Source organism: Marmota monax, unplaced genomic scaffold (genome assembly GCF_021218885.2).
Source record: "Marmota monax isolate L192 unplaced genomic scaffold, Marmota_monax_Labrador192_F-V1.1 WCK01_AAM20220418_F8-fsc00045, whole genome shotgun sequence".
Classification (NCBI taxonomy): Eukaryota; Metazoa; Chordata; class Mammalia; order Rodentia; family Sciuridae; genus Marmota; species Marmota monax.
In genome coordinates this window covers 67,225-73,891 of record NW_026692132.1, presented here as the reverse complement: position 1 = coordinate 73,891, position 6,667 = coordinate 67,225, and positions in this window count along the sequence as shown.

Below are 6,667 nucleotides of genomic sequence, written 5' to 3'. Positions count from 1 at the left end.
TGTCTTTGTGTGGGGAATTCTTTCAGTATTATCTCCCTGTCTTGCCTGGAGATTTCCCAGTTTTTGGTTTCTCTTTTAGGCTCCAAACTTTAGCCCCATCTCCCTCTCCCTTAGCAATTCCCAATTGAGAAACTTCTTACACCAGGGCTCCCATGGGTGACTCCCTGGTTGCATTGCACACCTGTGTTGTGCAGCTACTGTGTTGGATTACCACCACTGCGGAGAGGGGGAGGTTGGAAAGCTGTTACCTGGCTGCTGGAAATTCGATCTTAGATCTGGCTCACCTAATATGGTGAGAATGTTGAGGTAAAATGGAGGCGGTCTACTTTCAGCACTGGGGTGTCTTGTGAGGCGGGGGTAGCTGGGCAATGGTGTTGTGCTGTGGGTAGGTAGCATCTGAGTGACCTGCGTGGGAGCAGAACGAAATCTTGGTGATCAGCAGATGTGTTGATAGGTGATTCTGCCAATGGGCCTGCAAGCCTTGTGTGGGCTAGAGCTTCGAGCTTTGGGTCCTGCTCGAAAGCCAGGTGTCCTGCTCGAATGCTGAGGCCCAGAGCCCTGCGTGCAGTCACAGTTCTCATGATTTCTGCAGAGAGCAGCTGTATAGGGGTCCTCTAACACTCTCAGAAATGCAGTGGTCTGACTAGGTGAGATCTGGATTATGGAGCGACACAGAATGCTGCCTCCCTCTGGCCCGCCATCTTGAAACTCCAGCACCAGAGTTTATAGAGACACTCCTATTCTTTTATAGCAGCATTGTAATTTTTTGAAAAAATGTATTATAATTTGTTTCATCAGTCTTCTGTTGATCTTATTTGGTTTATGTCCAGGATTTTGTGATTACAAAACATGCTTCAATCAATAATCTTTTCATGGTCATTTCATGTTTTTCATGTTTTTCTTTGGGAGTACTGGTTCAAAAGGTAAATAAAAATATAGGTCATTTTCTGAGATTGCTTCTATAGGCACTGCAGCCTGTTGAATTCCTACAGAGTCCTTGATTGAGAATGTGTTTTTCCACAGCCCCATTGACAAGTTTTTGATATCTTGGATTTTTACCAATATAACAGATGATAAATGATTTCTCAGTGCTATTTTAATATGTATATCTTTTACTATGCTTAATGGCCATTTTAATTTCTTTTACTGAAATTACTAAGATTTTTGTATTTGGATCTTTTTCTTTTTTAATTCTTAAGAACTTTCTATATAATAAGCATATTAGTTTATTGTAGAATATAAGTTCGAAGTAATTTCCCCTATTTGTTACTTATCTTTGACTTTGTTTATGCTTTTTGGGGGTGATACAAAAATTTTTTTTGTATGTATAGTCTATTAATCTGGATTTCATATTATCAGTCTGTTAACAGAGAAAATAGAGTCCTTTATTCTATGTATTACAAATATCTTTTCATTATTGAGGGTTTTTTTCCTTACACTTATAATGGTATGTTTTGATAAGCAATTCCTAATGTTAATGTACTAAGACTAACCAGTATTTTCCTTTTTGAGTAATGCCTTTAGAACTTGGCCTACGAAAGCATAGTCTACCTTGAAGTCATGAAGATATTTTCCTATATTGTCTTCAGAAGCCAAAGAATTACTTCTTTTTTTTTTTTTGAGAGAGAGAGAGAGAGAGAGAGAGAGAGAATTTTTTAAATATTTATTTACTTTTTAGTTCTCGGCGGACACAACATCTTTGTTTGTATGTGGTGCTGAGGATTGAACCCGGGCCGCACACATGCCAGGTGAGTGCGCTATCGCTTGAGCCACATCCCCAGCCCCAAGAATTACTTCTTATTGTGTTACTTAAAATGTGGTTCTTCCGAGGACCTGAAAGAGCTCATAAATTTCTTTTTACTGGTTCATAAAGATATAAGTATAAAAATTTTTCTTAAAGATATAAGTATAGAAATTTAGAATTAATGTTTAGAAACATTTATAGGAGTGTGGCCTTACCATAGCATGCAAGAGAATAAGTGGTGAATTAGGCTCACTGGTAGATGAGGTGCTATCAAACTCAAGTGGAGAGTTGAAGGTACTAGTCATATGCAATAGGACCAGGCATGGATCCTAGAAAGTTTAGGTATTTTAAAGAAAGTGACTTTACTACAGATAGTGTGAGATGCACACTTTAAAAAGCTTTTAATATTTTGCTTTTCACATTAGATCTGTGATCTCCCTGGTCTTTATTTTTCATGAATAGTGTAATGTAGGGGTCCAATTTTATTTTATTTTCACATGATTGTACTGTTTCCCCATAACATTTATTCAAAATGTTGTGTTTTCCTCATTGCTCCATGTATTATGAAGCAGATGTTGGTATTTGCAGGGCCTTTTTTGTTCCAATTCTGTTTTACTGGTCTTTGGCTTTTCTCTGCATCAATGTCACACTGTCATAATCCTGTAGTTTTAAGATAACTCTTGATGTTTGGGAAAGTAATTCTTTAATCTTTTTTTTAGCAGTATGTTGATTATTTTTAGCAGTCTACATTTTCTTACAAATTTTAGAGTCATGTTAGCAAATTATATAAAATCTTATATATATGTATACACAGTTTGTTAAAAACTTTAATTGGAATTGTATTTAATCTGTAGAAGTATTTAATCCTTAAACTTGGTGTGTATAGTATAGAGATCTTATACATCTTCTGTTGCATTTAATTCTAACCACTGGGTTACTCAGGTATCTCTTTTTGATAATTCACTGAGCTGCACTTTCAAGTTTTGTGCACTTTGTACAAATAACATGTTTTATAATAGTAGCGATATAAAAGATACATATGCAATAGGTTAAAAAATACCAATATCTAGTATTATATATAATGAAATGTGCAACATTTCTATGCAGAGATATCAATTTTAATTATGTCATCTAATATCTATTTCTACAGTTAGAGAAGCTATTAGGTTTTATATGTTAGGCTTGTATTAGGCCACTTTTAATTTTTTTAGTATTTATTTTCATAGTTAAAAGTACATATATTTATAAATTTATATATTTAATTTTAACTCAGCATTCAGATTTATATACATATATATTGATATCTATATATCTATATCTATATATACATTTATTTATGTATATATAAATTTATATACATAAATTCTGAAGTTAACCCTCTCCATAAACCTAGTCCATAACTCAGAACTCAACCTAATACTACCCATATGCAGGTTCTTTTATACAGAAAATATAATAATCACATTGAATAACCATGTATGTTTTTACATATCTATTCCTATATATGTTTATACATATCCATATATATGTGTGTGTGTGTATCTATCCTATTAGTAACCAAAGTACTACACATAAATTTTCATACATATTCAGTTACATATTTATAACCTATATCTAAATCAAATTGTAAACATCCATCTCAATACAAAACTAACTATATTGAAATCCAGATACATATAAATATTTTATTGTATATTTTACATATAGATCCATATTTCTATTTATATATATGGATATAAATGTTCAAATCCTAGCACTAATTTTAGCCCTTTTTAACAAAATAGTCTTGTCTCTACAACTACAGCTCCACAGAAACCTTTATACATATGGACCAGATCACTTTAATTGAATGTACCTATATACTAGGGGATATAAATTTTTAAGTTCCCATAAAAATCTATAGGTATTTTATATATATTGCCATAGGCAAACCCCAGATTTAATACATGACATAAAAATACTGTGTAACTTTAAAGTAACCATAGATAAAACTATATATATTTATAAACTTTCATATATAATTTTAATTCTATATTCATATATATTTCCAATGGAAACCCTCACCCTCAACCTAGTCCTTAACTCAGAGCTTAACCTAACTCTACCCATAACCATCTTATATGCAAAAATTATAATTATTACTTTGAATACCCATATATGTTTTTACATTTATATTTCTTTATATGTTTATAAACATATATATGTATATATCCTAATGTTAAACAAAATCCTACCCATAAGTTTTTATATATATTCAGTTACATATTCATAAAATATATATGAACAACAATGTAAATATCCATTTCAAAAAAGTTAACTATAGAGAAATTCTTATACATTTAAATATTTTCATATATATTTATATTCATATATTTGGATAATAATGTTCAAAACCTAAAGTAATGCTAACTATTTTTTACACTTATTTCTGTACCTACCAATATGTCTCATAGAAACCTCCATTCATATAAACCATAAAAATTTACATGAATATACATATGTATTATGTAATATAGATTCATAAGTATTGTTACATGTAAACAAAAACACTTTTTATGAACATTTATATTGTGAGATATATATTTATAAATTTACATACAAATCCATATGTACATTCATATATGTTCATTTCTGCAGGCTTACCCTATATTTAACATAAAACCTAAGAATTCTCCTTACTATAAACCTAACTAGAGATAAAAGCACATATAATTATATATTTTATATATAATTTTACTTATATATTTATATTTATATTCATAGGTATTTTTAATTTATAACCCTAACCACAATGCTAGTTTGCAACTCTGAATTAACCCTAAACAAAAGCTTTCATATATAAACTATAAATATTACTTTGAATATCCATATGTTTTTATATATATATTTATATATATAATTATATACATTTGTATGTATATGTATGTGTCTATAATGTTAACCATAATTGTATTGCTACAAGAAACCCAAATCTTACTTCTAAACCAAACTGTAACACAAATGAAAACACTAAATATTTTCCTCTATATTTATAAATTTTTTATTTTTTCTATAAATATTTATATACAAATATATACCTATATTTATAAATATTCATATTTATTTGTATAATAATTACTACCATAACTCTAACTGTATTCCTAATATTAATCAACAATTCTTAATCCCTGTGACTGCAGCCCAAATTCACAATTATAATTCTAGGTGCTTAAGTTAAAAGATCATACAGACTTAAAAGCTTGTTTTAATTCTACCCAATCCCTAAATCTAATTGTACATTTATATATATGTATATATAAAATACTTATGCCTATATGTTCTTTACATATTTATAACCTTTATCTAAATCAAATTGTAAACATCCATCTCAATACAAAACTAACTATATTCAAATCCAGATACATATAAATGTATGTATAAATCATATATATATATATATATATATATATATATATATATTCAAACATATCTATCTATTGTTGAAATATGGTTTGTATTCCCTGTTATTTTAGTTCATTTTTGGTTTTTAACTTGAGTTGGTTTCTCCTTTTCCTTTAGTGTAGTTCCTCTCTTTGCTGATTTTCATTGTTGTTTTTCATTTCTTCCTCACAGAATATTTTGCCAAGAATGTTCAGTAGTGGAGGCTTTCTCATTGTACATTCTTTTAACTTTTGTTCATCATGGAAGGTTTTTATTTTGTCATCAAATCTGAAGCTTAATTTGCTGGTATATGAGTTTTGGTTGGCATTCATTTTCTTTTGGAGCTTGGTATATGTTGTTCCAGGATTTCCTGACTTTAATGGTCTGGGTTGAAAAATCTGCTGAGATCTGGACTGGTTTCCACCTATATATAATCTGAAACCTGTTTCTTGTGGCTTTTAAAATTCTATCCTTATTCTGTATGCTAGGCATTGTCCTTATAATGTACCTTGGTGTGGATCTGTTATAATTTTGTACATTTGGGGTCCTGTAAGCCTCTTGTATTTGATTTTCCAATTCATTCTTTATGTTTGGGAAATTTTCTGATATGATTTCATTGAAGAAATATTGAATTCCTTTGATTTGTATCTTGGTGTCTTCCTTTATTCCAATAATTCTTATATTTGGTCTTTTCACATTATCCCATATTTCTTGGAGATTCTGTTTGTGGTTTCTTACCATCGTCACTGTGTGGTCAACTTTGTTTTCAAGATTATATATTTTGTTTTCATTGTCTGAGGTTCCCTCTTCCAAGTGATCTATTCTATTGGTGATGCTTTCTATTGAATTTTTATATGATTTATTGTTTCCTTCATTTCAAGGATTTCTGTTTGGTTCTTTTTCAGAATCTGCCTCTCTTTCTTGATGTTATCTTTTTCTATGTTTTTGCTCTCTTATCTCTTTGTTGGAGTGATCAATTTTTGTCTATATTTGCTCTCTGAATCATTCTTTTCTCCACATATCATTTTAATTTCTTACATTCTGATCTCATACTCTGACATTTCATGTACTGTGCTGTCAATGGATTCTATTATTATAGCATTTTGGGTTTTTTTGGGACACTTTATTCCCTAGTTTTTTCATGTTGCCTATGTGTCTTTTTCTCTAGCAGTGCAGATCTGAGGTATTGCAGTTTCTACCCTGTAATCTTGTAATGTCCCTGCAGATTACCAATACCTTGCCTTTAGGGGGGAGATCAATATTTACAGCACCCAATGCAAATAATATGCAGCCTTAAACCATATAGCTCCTATTTAGACAATTACAGTTTTGTTAAAATAAACAGAAATGTTGCATTTGATTAATATCTACAGTATAAATAGTAAGTTTGCATAAGGGTCTACAGTTTCTAATGATGGACAAAGACCCTGGGGTTGGGGTGGGGTAAAGGATGTGGGGTTTATGAAGTGGGAGGTGAGAATATAGAGGTATTAGTTAGATTAG